At 36.1% G+C, this 22,679-nt stretch overlaps 1 protein-coding gene across 15 annotated transcripts in view; it reads right to left on the minus strand.

Annotated features, from left to right (window-relative positions):
* PHF21A (PHD finger protein 21A) overlaps positions 1-22,679 on the minus strand; it is a 265,112-nt gene that overhangs the window by 223,418 nt on the left and 19,015 nt on the right. For 12 of the 15 annotated variants that reach the window (XM_036891880.2, XM_057507605.1, XM_036891881.2 and 9 more), the window contains one exon: positions 6,530-6,570. The gene's annotated coding sequence lies outside the window, so the exon portion shown is untranslated. Of the gene's footprint in view, positions 1-5,066; positions 5,166-6,529; positions 6,571-16,189; positions 16,908-22,679 lie in introns of those variants that run through there. The other 3 variants (XM_036891883.2, XM_036891882.2, XM_057507608.1) reach the window with 2 other exon arrangements.

Consider the following 22,679-nt stretch of genomic DNA (forward strand, 5'->3'; position numbering starts at 1 on the left):
AGAACTTACATGCCTCAATACCCCAAAAGCAAATAACCCAATTAACAAATGGGCAGAGGATATGAAGAGACAATTCCCCAAAGAAGAAATTCAGATGGCCAACAGACATATGAAAAGATGCTCCACATCACTAACCATCAGGGAAATGCAAATTAAAACCACAATGAGATATCACCTCACACCAGTAAGGATTATCAGCATCGAAAAGTCTAAGAACAACAAATGCTGGTGAGTATGTGGAGAACGGGGAACCCTCCTACACTGCTGGTGGGAATGTAAGCTAGTTCAACCATTGTGGAAAGCAATATGGAGGTTCCTCAAAAAACTAAATACCATTTGACCCAGAATCCCACTCCTTGGAATTTACCCAAAGAATACAACTTCTCAGATTCAAAAAGACATATGCACCCCTATGTTTATTGCAGCACTTTTTACAAAAGCCAAGATATGGAAGCAACCTAAGTGTCCATCAGTAGATGAATGGATAAAGAAGATGTGGTACATATACACAATGGAATATTATTCAGCCATAAGAAAGAAACAAATGCTACCATTTGCAACAACATGGATGCAGCTGGAGGATATTATGCTCAGTGAAATAAGCCAGGCAGAGAAAGACAAGTGCCAAATGATTTCCTTCATTTGTGGAGTATAACAATGAAGCAAAACTGAAGGAACAAAATAGCAGCAGACTCAGAGACTCCAAGAAGGGACTAGTGGTTACCAAAGGGGAGGGGTATGGGAGGGTGCGTTGGGAGGAAGGGAGATGGGGATTGAGGGGTATTATGTTTAGTACACATGGTGTGGGGGTTCATGGGGAAAACAGTGTAGCTCGAGAAGGCAAACAGTGAATCTGTGGCATCTTACTACATTGATGGACAGTGACTGCATTGGGGTATGGGTGGGGACTTGATAATATGGGTAAATGTAGTAACCACATTGTTTTTTCATGTGAAACCTTCATAAGAGTGTATATCAGTAATAACTTAATAACAATAAATAAATTCAAAACGGGAAAATTCTGGTATAATTTAAAGGTTTACATTTAACAGGATTAATACTTAACATAAATACAATGCAATGTAACTGTGCCTCCACAAAATTATAACAGGGATATTAAAAAATAAATCTATCATGCACAACAGATATGAGGTGGTCTAGAATGGAAGAGACATTTCCAGCTTTACAATGAACACCATCTTCTTTTCAAGCATGCCAGTGCATCTCTTTTGGCTGTGTGTATAACTGCATGTGGAGATAATGTCAAAAGCCTAGATTTGTGAATGTGAACCTTATTCTGCTCTGTTCATCACACCCGCAATTCGAATTAATGCAATAGCTGACTTCTCTTTTAATTCCTTTCTTTTTTATTGAGTGTGCCCTCTGACATGACTTTAGGTACTGGCCCAAAGCAAAAGTTTGCTTTTGCCTGAATAAATTTAAAGTTTACTTCTTTCTCTTTGTTTGTACCTCTTAAACTTGTAGATAGAGCAGCTTTTCAGCACTCTTACAAAGTGAGGCAAGAAACAATCAGAAAGTTAGAAAAACCACCACTCTTCAATTCAATGAGATTCATAATATATACACTCTCTAAAAATTATTTATCTATGGATCAAGTCCACAGTCACCTAAGTTATCTTAAAACCTGAATTAACAGAGTGATAATGGAATCATTAGCTACAGAATGTATTCTTATGAATATTAGTTTTCATTACATTTGCTTAATCTCACTACGCTTAAAATATCACTGGCAAAATCCCCCTAGGACTTACGTATTTATGTTATATAGTATCAAAACACCCAACCTAAGAAACAATAATTTCAAGTGAAAACTACTTCAAAGTTAGATTTGTGAAGGCTAGGGAAGAGTTAATTGTACAATATTGTCCACCAAAAAATTTCATAAAAGTAGCATGTTTAGGGGACAGAATGTGGAAAGGGAGACATATTTTGATGAACAAACAAAATTCCTAAAGTATTTTTTAGCTGCTTAGTATCTTAGAAAACTTTTGGAACTATAAATAAATGAATACATATCAGAGTAATTATGTTACGGTCTTAGACCAAGGTTTTTGTTGCCATGTAAATTTATTCTACATACAACAGCAAATGTTAAAACTACACAGTCACTTAAATTTTAAATACTAAAATAAATCTCCCTACATTAATTCTTGACTTAATGTACTAAAGGTCTTCCTGAAAACAGTACTTGAATTCGTTTTAATTTTTGCAAGGTTTTAATCAGAAAATGTGTCCAAGAATGACTGCTTATAATTTTTGTCAAATTACTAATCACCTTGAAGTTAAAGAGGTATTTTCAACAACAGAAAGGCAGTAACTACCAGTAGAAGTTTTACTGGTAGTTAACACAAAACATAATTTACTGATAGTAACACACAACATCATAGTTCAACTCATCTTAACTCTGGAAACAAACAGCAGGTTAAGAACATGGAAAACTTATACACAACAAAGAGTTAACAATTTATATAGTTAGAGTGCTCACAAATTACTAAGAAAGAACTACAAAATATTTTACTTGGCAAGGACTCTAAACACCAATTCCTCGTTTTATTTCAAAATAAAACTGAAGAATTAAAAAAGGTAGTGACTTGTTACAGAAAAACCTATGAAGGATTAACAGATTCGCCAAGTATCCTTCAAAAAGGACTCCTTCTGGCTAATAACTTTAAGAGATTCATCTCTGCCTTAAAAAACTATATACATATATTTACAGCTTACAAAAACAAGACAAGCACAAGTTGAGTCATTTAAAAAATATTTGGGGGGCTTAGAAAACTCATGCAGCCATCATATGAAGACCATTTAGGAGCAGTTAATAACACCATAAAGAAGGCATTATGTGCTACATTTGTAAAAAAGATGATTTTTCACATTTTAACCAATTCTGATAAGCTATACAAAACTGATCAGTTGCTACAAGGTAAACATAAGCAGAGTCACAAAATAGTAACAGACTTACTTTATTTAAGTACAATGCCTTTCCACCCAACAGCTTTAAATACTACCATCAAAGAGGGCAACTGACTAGCCCAAAATACAAACATTTGTTATCTTTGACACTGTATATGTCAAACCACTGGGGCACCTAATGGCCTCTCACCTTCAAATAACAAAAGGCCAAAAATATAAATAAAAACTCTACAAACCAACTGAATAAAAATAACAATCAAATCCCACTAAAAAAGGCAGCTGTGATGTCTGGTAAGAACATGCACTATCCCCCGCAAAAAACCAACACAAAACCTTATTCCACCTGTTTGTTGTATGACCACTCTCAACCTCAGGGTTTCATTAATGTTTGTTTGCTTATAAATCAGAAAAAAGGGAATATCACCTACTTCCTAAAACTTATGAGGTTTAAATAAACTGAAGTTCTATGGAAAGCCCTTTGTAACTGTAAAGATCTATGCTATTCTTAATATACCTAACACTCTTTTATAAACTTCTCAACATAGTATATTGCTGAAAAGACCGTAGGCTTTCCTATTTTCAAATTCTCTAAGAAAAAGGCCTCTAACTATTTTTCTGGGTATGATCTGTTTGCAGATATGTGACCTGTAAGTGTTTCATTATAATTCTACTAACACAGTAATGCTTAACTCTGAATTTATTGCTAAAAAACACTGACATAAACCTTTTTCCAAACAAAACTCAAATCATCGATCAAATGTCTTTAATTAGCAATAAGTCTGTAATATATTGTATAAGCCCCCAGTCTGAATTCCCTAAAAATGGATAGCTGTGTTACCTATACCATCAGTTTACATGGTGTAAGACTACATTTTTGATCTATATTCTCAGAATAATTAGAGTAGGTTTAAGTTTTTAAAACAAGAAAAAGTAGAAAGTCTTGACAGATCTATGTATCCTTATTTGACACATGCCTAATACTAAAATACCAGCTTTCAATTTGTACAAATTATTACTCACTATGTATCTAACATTCTAGGAGATAAATAATATCTTTAAAGTAGCATCTTTTAACTTAATAGTGCTGAAGATTATCACAGATGCTAAAAAAAATGGAATCCTTTTAATAGCATTTATTGAAAACATGTACTAACATGAATCAATAAAACTGACATTAAAAATATATAACGTTTGTTTTCTTATTTTCATGCTGATATTTCTTTGCTGACACTCCACAGGTCAAAAGAAAATGCAACTGCACAAAAGCTTAGCAATCCTGATTTTAGATGCTACCCTTTGAATCTGGCCAAGGTTACTATGCTCGAATCCTGGTATTATAGCGGCAAAAATCATTTGGCTAGTGGGAATGATGTTTCTTAGCCATTAAATTAATACACACAAAAACACAAATAATTAGATTTATGGCATCTGAATGTATTTGAGTATAAAACTTTTTTTTTTTCCCCTTCTCTGTTTTTTTCTTGGGAGCTGAGGGGTGGTTGTCCAGGGAGGGTCAGGTGCTTGTTTAAAGAGGACAAAAAAGGAATACCTACATAGGTTTGTCCATTAGAACACAAGGGTGTTGTATTCTGGGTCAAGTCAGGGTCTCCCCACAGTAACATCCCCTTCACAGGTCTGCTACAGTGTCTTGCACCTTTCCCTACCCACAGTGTTTATTCTAATGTAGTTTCCACCTCAGCTTCCTGGGCTCAGGCCTAGCTGACATATACACGCTCTTCTGTATCCCATCTTTCTTTAGAGAAACCAAGCATATCTACTAAAATCATCCCACCTATACCCAAAAACAAGAACATTAAAGTAAATTTAAAAACTTACAGAAATTCAAAGTGAAGGAGGCTGGAGAGTAGTGTATAAGAAGAGCAACAATGAGGCAGAGATTTTACAATTGGCTGCTACATTTACCAGAATTCTATTTAATGATAAAAATAGTCCAGATAAGCCTGATCAGAATCATACAAATATTTACTGCACAAAGGTTAACACAAAAGGCTGTGGTGGTCATGGCATAATCAATAAGTACTTAATAAAAAGTGGAAATTACAGGAGATAGATTTCAGATCAATTTAAGGAAAAGCTAAAGATTAGAACTTTACAAAAAAGGAATGGGTTACCTTATAAGGTAGTGGGCTCCCTGTCATTAGAAGTATTCAAGAATGCTGCATACCATACATTCACAATGCACATTAGCATATTAAAGGTTCTGAGAAGTCCTGCAGTAAAGAAACCTGTTTAATTTTGTTTAATGCAGCATTTCCCAAATTATTTGACCACAGAACATTTTCCCGACTCACACACCACCTCAGTAATATTTATAATTTCTGAGGAACTAGAGTACCTCAGAATACTTATAGAAAACAATGAGCTACGCTTTTTTTAATGTAGTATTCAATATGTACCCGAGTAACAATCTAATAGGGATACAGGAGAACAAATTGCCACACTGGTAAAAGGCCAAAAGAGAAGGCCCTTAAGGTCCCTTCTCTAAGCTTCTATGATTTCATCACATCTCAAAGGGCTATAGGGTCTTGATTATTTATTTAAAAAGGTTCCACGAGAGAAGGGCAAGTAAAATAAAAAGGCAGTAAAATGCAGGGTTAACTGGTTCAAATGTCTCCCTTTGTTCAAAGCCCAATCTCTAAACGGTAAAAAGAGACACCTTTAGGACCATAAATAATCAAAAAGAAGCCTTAACCAAATATCTACAACATCCACTAAGTTAATTACTATTTGAGAGAGAGAATTTAAAAACAAAAACAAAAACACAGAGTAGTAGCCTTACATTACAGGACTACCCTATTCCTGCTATCCTGTTTAATTTTTTATCATAATACATTCTCCTCAAATAAGGTTAATATTGTTTGATCCTTATTCACTGGACTGCCCTATGCAATCAATGATCTTGAATTAGATATTCAAAGAAATGACTGTCATGATTTATACATTGCTAAAGAAGATATTAAAGTAAGTATTAGGGGGAAAAAGTATTTGCATGTACATCCCACACTGCTGCTTCTCTATTTTTTTTTCTATTTCTCTATTTTTTCCTCTTTAAGAACTATACAAAACAACAGACACTAAAAATGTAATATCAGACATGAAGCAAAGCCAACATTAAATTTAAGACTATAAATGCTTAAGAGTCCCAAATTTCAAAGTCAAGGTTCCCATAGTTAAATTAACCTAGCCGTTTTGCACATATACTAAGGCCATCAAATTTTATAGCATATTAAGTAATACAAAACACAATGGGTACCTTAACTTTCAAATATCCTGACTTAAATTTTCAGCTGTAACTACTGCATTAAGGACATTCTGGCAAAAGGGACCTTTACATTTTAACAGGTTATCAAATGCAGGAACATGCAAGCCTAGCAGTATTATTAGAAACACAAATGTATTTGAGATATGGCCAAGTGAAATCAGACAAAAATTCACTTTCACTCAGGGCAAACAGCAAAGCCTCATTTGAGGTTGGGAGGGAAGGTTTTTTTGAAAAAAAAAAAAAAAAGACACTGAACACCTGAATTATTATCCAACTAGCATCAAGCATACTATGCCTGGTAAAATTACTTACCAATTTTGGGAAAACTGGCTCTCTTTCACGTTTCTTGCTCCCTACAACAGAAGAAGGGGAAAATGGAATTAGACTACAAACACAGATTTATGACATGCCATCAAAAGCTAAAGACTTAAAGATTTCTATCTGATTTTAAGAAGAAAAAAACAAAACGCAAAAATCTCCAAAGCTTAAAAACCCAAAAAGAAAAAAAAAGGTGGTTTTTACAGCAAGGAAAGAACTCAAGGACAGTTAAATTTCTAATATTTCAGTTTTTTCCCTTCTCCACAGTTCTTTCAAGACAACAAAAAGTTAAGTAGTTGATGGTTTCCTAAAAGACACACAAAAATGAAATGCACCTCACATAAACATTCCACAACAAATGACCCTCACTGTAGCTTTATATTTATAAGCTAACATCACTGGCCTTTAGTTTGGTCTCCTTAAGAGACCCTTTTATAATTAATCTTGAAATGGATTTATAAAATTCATAGCATTTTATATGTATAGTCATAATTTTTAATCAAACTTTTCATTCACATTCTTAAAGTCTCACTACTTTAGACTGTAAACCACATCATAAACCTGACTTTCCCTATGCCACATACTTAATCAGTGATAGAACCAGAAAGAAAACCAAGGTTTTGGGATCCCAACCCAATGTTCAGTGATGCTTTTATCAATTGCATTTTTTTAAGATTAACCAAACTCCATAAAGTTGATTTCAAGGTCAGGAAAGTCGAGTCAGGCTATACTATTTATTTTTTATTCTCCCCTGCCCAACTTATTTTTTACTTAAAAAAAATTAGATAACAATTTTAAATTTCCCCATAATTTTTAAACTCCACATACCATGCTCTAATACTGTTAAGTATCTGCCTATGCTTTAATCTGTTCACTAACATTCCTCCAAAAGTGTCCTCATTACTCAAGGGATATTTCAAAAACTCTTCATGTCACCCAGATTATAATTTTTTATTTAATCATGTACAATCATAACATAGAGTAAAATAACTTAAAAGGCCCCAATTCATGAAATTAAGTCATTTCCAAAAGAAAGTCAACTTGCTGTTTTATCCTGCCTTTTCTTTAGCAGCAATACTTTCTAAAGTTCTAAAAGCCCTCATACATGGCAATTTTCATCACAAAAATTAGAATGACTCTCAACCAAAAGAAAAATCATGCCTAAGTCTGTAGAATGATGTGATTACTTAAAAGTGGATTCTCTCACAGAAAAATTAAAATTGTAACTATGTGTGGTATTGGATTTTAACTAAACTTACTGTGGTAATTATTTTGCAATACACATATATATCAAATCATTATGTTGCACACCTAAAATATGTGATATGCTGATAATACCTCGATTTTAAAAAGTGGATTCTTAACACTACACATACCTCCAAAGCTCTGTACCAATTAAAAAAGTATCAAGCACATAGTAAATGCTCAGTAAATATTTATTAAATGAATGAATTGACTGAGTAGAACCTTATTTTCCCTATTAGGCATTTCTTGTTAGCTCTTTCATGCTGGGAATAATTTCTTATGCATCGATCTCCCACTTCATTATTTGTTAAATGAATGACTTGGGATAAAAACAGCTTATCAGGATAAAAAGACATTTTAAAATATAACAGAATGGAAACAATTGATATATTGGACTACATTAAAATTAAGAACTTCTGCTCATCAAGAAACACCACCAAGAAAGAAAAAGCAAGCCACAGAATTACAGATGATAATTTTAACACATATTAATAACAGTGGCATATACGCAAAATACATAAAATATGTTGAAACTCACAGTGACCAGGTTAGGATTAGGATTTTAACTTTACTTACATGGCATTTGAGAAAGTCAAGTCACATAAACTCATCTGAAAAGTCATATTCAGTAAAAAGGCACAATAGACATACATCTTATCTACAGGGCATTTTCCCCAAAAATCAGTAGCAGAGTCAGTCCCTAATAGATAAAGAATTTTACCATGATACCATGAAACTACTCATAAAACTTCTTGCAAGGACTGCAAAACTCACAGGAAATCAAAGCCTGAGAGGTTAAGTGACTTCCCAAAAGGTCATACAACAATCAGAAGTAAAGCTGGAGTAAAGCTTATAGCTCCTTTGACTGAGCTGGCCTTTCCACTAAACTTCACTTCCTCTTAACTAGCTGCAGCAATTACTCTTCTAAAAAAAAAACTACAATAAATACTGGCATATTTTTATTTTTTAAGAAGTCTGCATATAAAGTTTTAAAGAAAAATCATATAAGCAAGCTTTCTAGAGCGGGTTTTAAAATCTGGAACCTATATGCCTAAGGGATCCCAGTCTGCCAACTCCATTATACTATATGCTAAATTGTGTGTGTATGAGAATTCTAAGAGGATCCACAATGTTAATAAGATTCACAAAGAGGTTAAATACCAAAAAGAGTAAATTATTTTTAGACTAGTGATGCTTAAACACTATATGAATCAGAACTACAAAAGTGTTTCTTCTGAAAACTTATTGACTACCATTTTGAAATTAACAAAAAAGAAAAGCAAGTATTTTATTTCTACAATTTAATGAGCAGCAAGAGATTTATATATAAATTTTCACTTTTCACATTAATATGCAAAATGTACTTAAGTCTGAAATGCAAGTTTGATTCCTCATATTAAGCTGACTGAAAAATCTATTTAGTTTCTCACATACATTTCATACTTGTAGCTAAGGTAGTTCAAAAACTTAACTATATTTGCTTGTATTTTTAAAATACAGATTGTTTCTTAGAAAATAGACTCAGAACACATAAGCTGAAGTAGATGAAATTACTTTTGCTTTTAGAGATGAATATTATCTTGCTAACAAAACTTCGTATGATTTTTGCAAACTGAAGATTGTTCACCTCTCCAGAACTTCACAGGCAGCTGTTTTATTTAGCGCCAGTAAAAAAAAAATGAATCATTTTGATTTCTGATATGGTTGTAAAATTTAAAATATAATCAATAAATCAAAGGAGATTAATAACTACTTTTTAAATACCTTTTGTAAAATACCTAAAACCTTTGTATGTTAAGAATATATATTAAACAAAGAAATTTTGCAGAGAAAAAGTTCAACACTAGATCATGTTTAAAATTAGGCTAAAATTCATCCCACTACAAGTTTTAATCTATTAACTTTATAGTCTGTGCTCAATCATAAATTTTGATAAGGGACTAGAATAGCACAGATAATTGTCATTCAAAGACACTTTAAAATGTCACCTTACACACAAGATTCAATCTCTTCTCTTCTACTATATCAAGCTAATACTGTTATGTACACTAAGTTTTACTGCTTGTTATCTGCCCTTCCTAACTTCTAATAGAAAGCAGAAGTTTGAAATGAATTTAAATGCAAATAAGTGCTCAGAAGATAAAGCAGAATCCTGCTTAATGATATTAAGTCCTTTTAGCCCCAATATCATAATCCTCCATGCCTCTTAATCTTACCCTCTCATGGACATCCCTCTAGCACCTCTTCCCCGACTCTCAAGAAGCATCATTTTTTCCCTAAGTACTGTTTTATTCTGTGCCTTCTATCTTAAAAACAAAGAAGCCTCTTGTGACTCCATATCCTTCTCTAGTTACTGCCTGATGTTTATGCTCCCATTTCTACCAATATTCCTGAAAGAGGTAACCACATTCACTGTCTCCAGGTTCCTCTCCTCTCATTCTCTATTGAATCCACACCATGAGGACTTCTGCATCCTTCCATTCTTTTTTTCTTTTTTTTTGTTATCATTAATCTACAATTACATGCAGAACATTATGTTTACTAGGATCCCCCCTTCACCAAGTTGCACCCACAATCGCCATTACAGTCACTGTCCATCAGCGTAGTCAGATGCTGTAGAATCACTACTTGTCTTCTGGGTTGTACAGCCCTCCCCATGCACCCCCACCCCCCACAAATTATACATGCTAACCGTAATGCCCCCTTTCTTTTTCCCTGCCTTTATCCCTCCCTTCCCACCCATCCTCCCCAGTCCCGTTCCCTTTTGTAACTGTTAGTCCATTCTTGGATTATGTGATTCTGCTGCCGTTTTGTTCCTTCAGTTTTTCTTTGTTCTTATACTCCATATATTACTGAAATCATTTGGTACTTGTCTTTCTCCACCTGGCTTATTTCACTCAGCATAATGCCCTCTAGCTCCATCCATGTTGTTACAAATGGAAGGATTTCTTTTCTTCTTATGGCGGAATAATATTCCATTGTGTATATGTACCACATCTTCTTTATACATTCATCTACTGATGGACACTTAGGTTGCTTCCATTTCTTGGCCATTATAAATAGTGCTGCGATAAGCATAGGTGTACATCTGTCTTTTTCAAACTGGACTGCTGCATTCTTAGGGTAAATTCCTAGAAGTGGAATTCCTGGGTCAAATGGTATTTCTATTTTGAGCTTTTGGAGGAACCTCCATACTACTTTCCACAGTGGTTGAACTAATTTACATTCCCACCAGCAGTGTAGGAGGGTTTGCCTTTCTCTGCAACCCCGCCAACATTTGTTGTTGTTTGTCTTTTGGATGGTGGCAATTCTTACTGGAGTGAGGTGATATCTCATTGTGGTTTTAATTTGCATTTCTCTGATGACTAGCGATGTGGAGCATCTTTTCATGTGTCTGTTGGCCATCTGAATTTCTTCTTTGGAGAACTGTCTGTTCAGCTCCTCTGCCCATTTTTTAATTGGATTACTTGCTTTTGGTTTGTTGAGGTGCATGAGCTCCTTATATATTTTGGATGTCAACCCTTTATCAGATCTGTCATTTATGAATATATTCTCCCATACGGTAGGGTACCTTTTTGTTCTATTGATGGTGTCCTTTGCTGTACAGAAGCTTTTCACCTTGATATAGTCCCACTTGTTCATTTTTGCTTTTGTTACCCTTCCCCAAGGAGATATCTTCATGAAGAAGTCGCTCATGTTTATGTCTAAGAGATTTTTGCCTATGTTTTTTTCTAAGAGTTTTATGGTTTCATGACTTACATTCAGGTCTTTGATCCATTTCGAATTTACTTTTGTGTATGGGGTTAGACAATGATTCAGTTTCATTCTCTTACATGCAGCTGTCCAGTTTTGCCAGCATCATCTGTTGAAGAGGCTGTCATTTCCCCATGGAATGTCCATGGCTCCTTTATCATACATTAATTGACCATATATGTTTGGGTGAATGTCAGGAGTCTCTATTCGGTTCCACTGGTCTGTGGCTCTGTTCTTGTGCCAGTACCAAACTGTCTTGATTACTGTGGGTTTGTAGTAGAGCTTGAAGTTGGGGAGCAAGATTCCCCCCAACTTCATTCTTCCTTCTCAGGATTGCTTTGGCTATTCAGGGTCTTTGGTGTTTCCATATGAATTTTTGAACTATTTGTTCTAGTTCGTTGAAGAATGTTGTTGGTAATTTGATAGGGATTGCATCAAATCTGTATATTGCTTTGGGCAGGATGGCCATTTTGACGATATTAATTCTTCCTAGCCAAGAGCATGGGATTAGTTTCCATTTGTTAGTGTCCTCTTTAATTCTCTTAAGAGTGTCTTACAGTTTTCAGGGTATAGGTCTTTCACTTCCTTGGTAAGGTTTATCCCTAAGTATTTTATTCTTTTTGATGCAGTTGTGAATGGAATTGTTTTCCTGATTTCTCTTTCTATTAGTTCATTGTTAGTGTATAGGAAAGCCACAGATTTCTGGGTGTTAATTTTGTATCCTGCAACTTTGCTGAATTCCAATATCAGTTCTAGTAGTTTTGGAGTGTGGTCTTTAGGGTTTTTTATGTACAGTATCATGTCATCTGCAAATAGTGACAGTTTGACTTCTTCTTTACCAATCTGGATTCCTTGTATTTCTTTGTCTTGCCTAATTGCCGTGGCTAGGACCTCCAGGTCTATGTTGAATAACAGTGGGGAGAGTGGGCATACCTGTCTTGTTCCCATTCTCAGAGGAAAAGCTTTCAGCTTTTCACTGTTCAGTATGATGTTGACTGTGGGTTTATCATATATGGCCTTTATTATGTTGAGGTACCTGCCCTCTATACCCATTTTGTGGAGAGTTTTTATCATGAATGGATGTTGAATTTTGTCGAATGCTTTTTCAGCATCTATAGAGATGATCATGTGGTTTTTGTCCTTCTTTTTGTTGATGTGGTGGATGATGTTGATGGATTTCCCAATGTTGTACCATCCTTGCATCCCTGGGATGAATCCCACTTGGTCATGGTGTATGATCCTTTTGAAGAATTTTTGAATTCGGTTTGCTAATATTTTGTTGAGTATTTTTGCATCTACGTTCATCAGGTATATTGGTCTGTAGTTTTCTATTTTGGTGGTGTCTTTGCCTGGTTTTGGTATTAGGCTGATGTTGGCTTCATAGAATGAGTTTGGGAGTATTTCCTCCTCTTCTATTTTTTGGAAAACTTTAAGGAGAATGGGTATTATGTTTTCTTTGAATGTCTGATAAAATTCTGAGGTAAATCCATCTGGCCCAGGGGTTTTGTTCTTGGGTAGTTTTTTGATTACCGCTTCAATTTCATTGCTGGTAATTGGTCTGTTTAGATTTTCTGTTTCTTTCTGGGTCAGTCTTTGGAAGGTTGTCTTTTTCTAGGAAGTTGTCCATTTCTTATAGGTTTTCCAGTTTGTCAGCATATAGGTTTTCATAGTATTCTCTAATAATTCTTTGTATTTCTGTAGGGTCCGTCGTGATTTTTCCTTTCTCATTTCTGATTCTGTTGATGTGTGTTGATTCTCTTTTTCTCTTAAGAAGTCTGGCTAGAGGCTTATCTATTTTGTTTATCTTCTCAAAGAACCAGCTCTTGATTTCACTGAATTTTTTCTATTGTTTTATCCTTCTCAATTTTATTTGTTTCTTCCCTGATCTTTATTATGTCCCTCCATCTGCCAACCTTAGGCCTCATTTGTTCTTTTTTCAATTTCAATAATTGTGATATTAGACTATTCATTTGGGATTGTTCTTCCTTCTTTAGATATGCCTGGATTGCTATATACTTTCCTCTTAAGACTGCTTTTGCTGCGTCCCACAGAAGTTGGGGCTTTGTGTTGTTGTTGTCATTTGGTTCCATATATTGCTAGAGCTCCATTTTAATTTGGTCGTTGATCTATTGATTATTTAAGAGCATGTTGTTTAGCCTCCATGTGTTTGTGAGCCTTTTTGCTTTCTTTGTTACAATTTATTTCTAGTTTTATACCTTTGTGTTCTGAAAAGTTGGTTGGTAGGATTTCAACCTTTTGGAATTTACTGAGGCTCTTTTTGTGGCCTAGTATGTGGTCTATTCTGGAGAATGTTCCATGTACACTTGAAAAGAATGTGTATCCTGTTGCTTTTGGGTGTAGAGTTCTATAGATGTTTATTATGTCCATCTGTTCTAGTGTGTTGTTCAGTGCCTCTGTATCCTTACTTATTTTCTGGTGGATCTATCCTTTGGAGTGAGTGGTGTGTTGAAGTCTCCTAAAATGAATGCATTGCATTCTGTTTCCTCCTTTAATTCTGTTAGTATTTGTTTCACATATGCTGGTGCTCCTGTGTTGGGTGCATATATATTTATAATGGTTATATCCTCTTGTTGGACTGAGCCCTTTATCATTATGTCATGTCCTTCTTTATCTCTTGTTACTTTCTCTGTTTTGAAGTCTATTTTGTCTGATACTAGTACTGCAACACCTGCTTTTTTCTCCTTGTTGTTTGCCTGAAATATGTTTTTCCATCCCTTGACTTTTAGTCTGTGCATGTCTTTGGGTTTGAGGTGAGTCTCTTGTAGGCAGCATATAGATGGGTCTTGCTTTTTTATCCATTGTATTACTCTGTGTCTTTTGATTGGTGCATTCAGTCCATTTACATTTAGGGTGATTATTGAAAGATATGTACTTATTGCCATTGCAGGCTTTAGATTTATGGTTACCAAAGGTTCAAGGTTAGCTTCTTTAATATCTTCCTAACTTAACTTACTTATTGAGGTATTATAAACACTGTCTGATGATTCTTTATTCTCTCCCTTCTTATTCCTTCTCCTTCATTCTTTATATGTTGGCTGTTTTATTCTGTGTTCTTTCGTGTTTTCTTCAATTGCTTTTGTGGGTAGTTGATTTTATTTTTTGACTTTAGTTAGTATTTGGTTGGTCTGCTTTCTTTGCTGTGATTTTATGGTGACATCTATTTAGCCTTAGGACTGCTCCCACCTAGAGCAGTCCCTCTAAAATACCCTTTAGGGGTGGTTTGTGGGAGGCAAATTCCCTCAACTTTCGCTTGTCTGGGAATTGTTTAGTCCCTCTTTCATACTTAAATGATAACCATGCTGGATATAGTATTCTTGGTTCAAGGCCCTTCTGTTTCATTGCATTAAATATATCATCCATTCTCTTCTGGCCTGTAAGGTTTCTGTTAAGAAGTCTGATGATAGCCTGATGGGTTTTCCTTTGACCTTTTTTCCCTCTCTCTCTGGCTGCCTTTAAAATTCTGTCCTTGTCCTTGAGCTTTGCCATTTTAATTATTATGTGTCTTGGTGTTGTTCTCTTTGGGTCCCTTCTGTTGGGGGTTTTGTGTACTTCTGTGGTCTAAGCGACTATTTCCTCCCCAGTTTGGGGAAGTTTTCAGCAATTGTATCTTCAAAGACACTTTCTATCCCTTTTTCTCTCTCTTCCTCTTCTGGTACCCCTATAATGTGGATATTGTTCCTTTTGCATTGGTCACACAGTTCTCTTAGTATTGTTTCAATCCTGGAGATCCTTTTCTCTCTCTCTGAGTCAGCTTTTATGCGTTCCTGTTCTCTGTTTTCTAATCCATCAATGGCCTCTTGCATCTCATCCAGTCTGCTCTTAAGTGCTTCCAGAGATTGTTTTATTTCTGTATTCTCCCTCCTTAGCTCTTGCATATTTCTCTGCAAGTCCATCAGCATGGTTTATGACCTTAGTTTTAAATTCTTTTTCAGGAATATTGGTTAGGTCTCTCTCCCCAGATTCCTTTTCAGGGAGACTGTCTTGAGTTAATCTGGTCTTCATCAAATTCTTCTGCCTTTTCATGGTGATAGAGATAGTCGTGGGTAGTTGGCACATGCCAGCTGGGAGAACATCCCTTCTTGCTAGTTTGTGGCCTTTCTCTCCTGGTAGAATGGCGACCTCTAGGGGCTAGTGCTGGGCAGTTGCGCACAGACAGGGTTTCTGATTCTTGCCCGGCCGCTGTGAAGGAAGTTCCGCACGTGGTTGCTATGGCAGGTTGCGCCAGAGCAGGAATGGGCGGGAGGCTGTTTATAACCATGAGGGGCCTCAGAGCTGCGCTGCTACCCAGGGGATTAGGGTGCCCGGAGTTCCCGGGTTCCCAGCTGCTGAGCTGATTGTGCCAGGATGCCTCTGTCCAGCTTTGGGGTTCCTGTCCCTTTAAGACTTTCAAAAAGCACTCTCTTTTCTTTGTCCCAGGGGTGCTGGCTCTGGGGACCTGCTCGCAGGTTTTACTGTCCCATTTCCCTAGTATCCAGCACCCAACGCACTATGTGTCTACACTCCCAGTGCGGATGGCTAGGGCTGGGTGTTTAGCAGTCCTGGGCTCCCTCTCCCTCCCGCTCCGACTCCTCTCCTCCCACTGGGAACCGGGGTGAGGGGCACTCAGGTCCCGCCGGGCCACGGCTTGTATCTTACCCCCTTCGTGAGGTGCAGGGTTCTTCCAGGTGTGGATGTAGTCTGGCTGTTGTCCTGTATCTTCTGGTCTCTCTTTTCGGAATAGTTGTATTTGTTGTATTTTCAAAAATATATATGTTTTTGGGAGGAGATTTCGCTGCTCTACTCACGCCGCCATCTTGGCTCTTCCTCCTCCTTCCATTCTTTTTAAGATCACCAATGACGTCCTTGTTGCTAAATTGAATAGTAAAGTCTCAGGCCTCACTTTCTTGCTGCATCAGTATTATTTGACCCAGTTCATCATTACTTTCTTCTTGAAACCCTTTCTTCTCTGGACTCCTAAGATACTACTGGCCCTTAATTTTCTTCCTAATCTCTCTGGCCATTCTTCTAGGTTTCTTTGGCTCATTCCTTCACATCTCTCAAGACCTCAAAATATTGAACTACCCCTTGGCTCAACTCTTGTGACTCTTCCCATGAGGTAATCTCACCCAGTCTCGTGGCTATAAAAAGAACTGTACACTGGCGACTCCCAACTTATTTTTTATTTTGACTCCCAACTTTTTATCTCCACCTATACCTTTCCCCTGAATTCCAAATTCATATACCCAACTGCCCACTCAACACTTGTCAACTAAGATTCTTAGGCTCAACAAGTCCAAAACTAAACTGTTGACTATCTATTCCCCAATCTCCTCCTCAGAGTCAACCCCACCTCAGTAAATGGCAATTCCATCCCTTCAAACCAAAACCTCAAAATCATCATTGACTTCTGCACCCTACATCCAATCCATTAGCTAACTATCTTCTCTCTACCTTCAAAACATATGGACTTTGACCCCTTGATTCAATTTAACAACTCCTTGGTCAAAGTCATCATAATCTTTCACCTAAATTATTGCAATAGCCTCCTAACTGGCCTCCCCACTTCCGTCTGTTCTACTATAGTCTATTCTCTCAGCAGCCAGAGCAATCTTTTCAAAATCCAAGAGAGATCTAGTTACTCCCCTGCTCGAAATCCTCTAATGGCTTCCCTCAGAGAAAAAACTGAAGTCCTTCACAAGGCTCCAAGTGATTTGGACCTCTGCTACTCTCAGACCTCATCTTCTCCCTTCTCCCCATTGCTCAATCTGCTCCAGCCACACTGGCCTCTTTTTTGTACTTCAGGAGCCCCAAACAAGTTTTCTTCTCAGGACTCTACTACTTGCTTTTTCCCTTTGGCTGGAATTCTCTCTTCCATCAAATGTCTTCATGGCTCACTCCCTCAAAATGTTTAGGAAATCTATAGCAGTTACAAGAGTACAGTTCTAAAATAGAAACTAAAACTGTCATCAGAATGTTCCCTTTTTCAAACTTTTGGGGATGCTCTTTCTTACACCAAGAATACCCTTTTACCTTTTCTCCACGTATCCAAATCTCACCCAGTCATTCAGGTCCAAATGAAGACTTACTGGCTAATGAAGACCCTCCCTAACCACACCAACTTCCACTTCTCCCTTTCTTTGAATTCTCAGAGTGTTCATCATCTCTCTCATTTATCTTAAAATTTAATCTCTCACATTGTAATTCTTATGTCTTATCTCCCTAACTAGATTATACACACAACACAGGAACAGAGATAAAACAAGTAGTTTTTAAACATAGATCAGAATAACTTTAAAATTTCAAAAATGTGTATATAGATTTATAGCCCCTACCCTTAAAGATTTTGAAATCATTATGTCTGATTTAAAGCCCAGACATCTTTTTATTTTTTTAAGTTCCCCTAGAAGATTCTGATGAGTAGCCAGGATTAGGACCATTACCTTACAGTCCTCCATTTCCTTAAGTAACTAGGAAAGCAGCCTTCAAGTAGCCTAAAGCTAGAAAGAACACCAGAGTGCCAGATCCATACCTTCATTTCACAGAAAAACAATGGTTCCTAGAAGTCTAGAAAACCAGTCAAAAGCTACAAAGACAGTAAAAGGCAAGCCCAGCCTAAAATCCAGAGTTACTGCTTTCAATGTAGAAATCCTTTCACTAGACTGTGCATAAATAAATGAAAGTAATAAAAACCCACAATTCACTGATAGGCATAATAAACATGATTATCTAGTACTTGACCAGTGATTGCAATGTCCAAGTTCTGAAAGTGCACATTATTATTACCTCCTACGTGCCTGAAAAAATGGGAGCAAAATTGCTTGACAAAAGACCTAAGGGACCAGCAAGTAACTGTGGGAAGGCTTACAAATAAAAAATGATAATTTTTACTAAGTCCTCTTACCATGTGTACAAAAACTTGTAAAATCAGTTATTTTATAGTTGATAAGTACTAGAAGCAATAAACAAAAAGATGAAATCTTGTTTCATCATATACTGTAAAATACCAAAATCCTTACTCACAAGCTTCTGCAGCTCACAAAACTATAAATGTTTTCTGAGTCTAATCATCATAACATAAACTTAATTACAGATCAGACTTAGTAAATCACCCTATATCCCAAGACAACTCAAACTCTTAATCAGTTATCCTCAGGACCAAAACACTTGCCATCAACAAGAAAAAAATAACTCAGGTATCTATATAGCATTACAAAAGAGTTTGGGTTTATCTTGGTGTTTGGGGATTTAAGCAAGTGCCTCCTATTAACACTAATGGGAGGTCTGGGTGTGAATCATAAGTACCAAGGAGGATGAATGCCCAGCACGGCATCTGTGAGAACCCTTTCTATTGTACTAACTGCAACTACTGGGAGTTGTTCTCTCAGAAATGGAATAATAGACCCAAATTCCTATGTCTCTAAAGCACAAAGATAATTCAAATAGAAGTCACTAAAGAAGGTCACTGGTAAACACCTGATTAAAATATATACAAGAAAAAGCTAAACGAAGAAAAAAAATTAGCATACTAAGGAAATTTTATAAAATAGCACCAATATGCACAGAAGACACTAGTGAATTGCTAGAGATAAAATACTTCACACAAAAATTCAAAAGGATTAAAACAACCAAATTTTTAAAATTTAGAGGTCAGTAAACCCAAGTGTGGCCAGAAGCCTGTCCAAAGAAACATAAATACATGCAAAACAAAGCAGAACTCCTCCCCTGATGGAGCCCTCGGTACAATACAATCCTGGCTTTTAAAACACAGAAGAAAACTCCTGCTGCACTGATAGCCAATAATAATCACAGAGGACTTCCAGACAAATGGAAAATGATCACAAGCTGCCAAAGACGAACAAAACTAACTAAATAAAAATCATAGCACCTTGCTCTGTTCCATGCTGCCTCACCTCTCAATATAGCACTACTGTACCCACTAGACTAGAAAATGAGCAGGTGCCTTTCAGGCTATAGAAAAATTAGTGAGATGTACACACACACCAATCACAAACACAAATACAAAGGGAATAATATTCTTTCACTTGAAGAAGCTTAGGAAATGCAAGGCTTTGCTGGACACCTAGAAAACTAAAAGTAGGCCTCACCAAAGACACGAGGAACAAGTCAAGGTCATTCTAAATCCACATTCAAAGACTAAAAGAATTGACATTTACTTCAATTAAAAGGCTTTGGAAACAAACCATTTTCAAACAAAAAAGAAAGAGAAATTAAGCTTCTCCTGTTTTTTTCCCCCTCAAAAAATTAAAATCTTTTCTGACTACACAGGTTTAGCTCCACAACACAAAAAAGAACCTACGGCCTGAAAACTAAAAATGGTTCCATAACATTCACACTAAAAAAAAACAACAAAACAAACTATGTAGTCCAAAATATTTATTCTTTATCATCACTGCTATCATTAATGAACATTTAGCTTTTTACTTGTACTTTGAAATGTCAATGAGAAACTGAAACAGCTACAATATGTTGGGGGTTTTAACTTTTTAAACAAAAACCAGAAAGAAAACAGGAGTCTGAAGCATAGAGCCCAAATCATGCTAGTAAGTAAGTGGTCCTAAATTTGAAAGTGAAAGCAATACAGACCAAAAAAAGAAGTTTGCTTGATATTAATGCTAGCCTTTAAAAGCAAAAATACGTTCTATTGCAGAAGACTGAAATCAGGGCTTCCATTAACCTTGTTAAAAAAAAAATCCCAAGAGCATGGATTTTTTTCCTAAGTCTCTTCATCAGAGCAGCATGGGGTCCCATTAGGCACCCTATTTTACTTTCACCTTATAAATAACGTTAGCTATTCGTTATTTCCATGGAAACCAAGTACAGAGAAACACACTTAAATGAATACCGGTTAAAGGAGTAAGTTTTATTTTAGAAAGGTTTTGCTGCTATAGATGAACTCTACTGGAGAATACTACAAAGTCATCTTAAATATAGTTTTTAAAAATGTATCTTTGGTGTTGAGGGAGCTTATTCAGGGTACTGTTAAGTAAGTACACTCCTTGCACTAAACTAAATATGCCAAACACCATGATAATGTTCAAGATACTTGTTCAATGCACTGCACAGGGGTTTGGATGCACTCCCCGTGACTATGCTTCCTCACACATTGGGGTGGAGTAATTACCCCTATGGGTCTCATTTAAACTAATAAAAGTAAGGAAATTCAGAAATAAGGCTGCCATCACTTTATAGTGGCTAGTAATGCACAGGCCCCACAACTGCAGGCAAACACAACTTAACTACTCTTCCAAAGAGGAGCAAACAAGAGCAGATAACTTAAGTCCCTAATCACTGTTCCAAGGTACAGGGATAGCCAGTAGTCAAAATCCCCTCCTCAACAAGCTGTTTTACAAGTTTAACTTGTATTCCTTAGTCAATCAATACAAACACTCAGGTGAAATAAAAACAGACATAGAATGAATAGACTCAATGATTTCCAACTTTAACTGGACTTAAATACTGCTCTACATGCTCTAAAAATGAACATTGTTGGTGGCCCATAGAAAAGTGCAGATAGGAAAGTGCACATATAATAAAATGTGACTCATAAGAACAGTACACTGAAAACTAATAATCCTGAATTTCTAAAGACAGAGGGGTAAGAAAACTAAAAACTTTCCAGCAGATGTGGTTCTCCATTAAGTCAGTGGTGGCTCAGACATCTTCAGTGAGATAAAAGACCAATGAAAGCAGTATTATCCTAAAAGGCCATTACCAGTATTAAATTTACAATGTATGAGAAAAGTTAACATTCTCACACACTTTTACTTTGGGTATACCACCCTACCTAGTTGGACAACAGGTTTTAAAAACATAAAATTACTTTCCTTAAATGATTCACACACTGTAAATACTGGCAAAATGCTGATAATTGTTGAAGTTGTGTTAACAGGTACATGGCAGTTTGTTAATATTGTTCACTCTCTTCTGTGTAGTTTTTAATATCTCCAAAAAAAGAAGTTTTTAAAAATCCTATACAGTTAAGACTCTTGTCTCAATGTTTTTCTCTGTGTGTAATTAAATACAGGTGAAGTACTTGGTATAGATCTTAGATGTTACTGAATTTAAATCCAACACAGCCACTAACTTAACATGTAACCACAGCTAATTTCTGTATTTTACTTTTCTTACCAGAACAATTCAATTAACGGTTCAAAACCACTAGGAAAAATCTGGAAGGGAAAGAGTCTGCTATTTTTCAACAACCAACTAATGAAATGTAAACAACCAATACAAAAAAACAAGGTATCATAGCTGTTTTATGTTTTACAAACTAAAAAATAAAATTTTCCTAGCCCCTCTATTACTAAATCAAAGTATTTTGACAATCCACAACACCAACATTTCCATTTTCTTCTCCAATTATGTCCACAGGACTACAGAGGGCAATCTAATAAATAAATGCTTCCTATTTCCCTTATTTTACTTAGGTAACAAGGCTGTCCTTCCCCCATTCTGCCACCTCAACACCTAAGAGAAAATACAGTCACTTCTGAAGTAAAAAGGTCTCTATTTTCTCTCTTAAGCCAGATATGAAATGTTTCACAAATAGTTACAAGTGACTTTAAGCTATCTATTATCCAACTCCACAAACTGTGAAAGCCTTAAGGTCTTTATAACAGATCTGTTTAAAAACTAGTAATTACAATGGTTTTTTGTTTTGTTTTTAAGAGAAAGAGAGTAAGGTGGTGCCTTTGAAGGAAGTGATAAACAGCAGACAGGATAGTGTATGCAGAAAAGAGCAAAAAGAAAGCAGAGAGTAGAGGAAAGGCAACAGAGGGAGTGTGCACAACCGAGGGTGGCCTCTAAGAGAGCTGATGCACCGCTGAACTGGAGAGGTTCCTGCACAAGTTCAAGAGTTCAGCCTTGTCTTAAACAGCCCATCTCTTCCAAATTAGGCAGAGATGAACTGACTTCAAAACTGTGTAATTCTTTAAATCAACCCCCAAAGATCCCACAGGGTCTATTTCTAACTCCTATATTTATTAAAATGAAATACACTTCTAATAATTTTACAATTCCCTCACCCCAAAGAAGCAACATTTATAGGCCTTGCATACAGGGTAAGTTAAAGAAAACTTACTATATATATGTTATACTAATTCTAAAACTACAAAGCTTTAGGAAA

This window comes from Manis pentadactyla, chromosome 9, assembly GCF_030020395.1.
Source record: "Manis pentadactyla isolate mManPen7 chromosome 9, mManPen7.hap1, whole genome shotgun sequence".
Lineage (NCBI taxonomy): Eukaryota > Metazoa > Chordata > Mammalia > Pholidota > Manidae > Manis > Manis pentadactyla.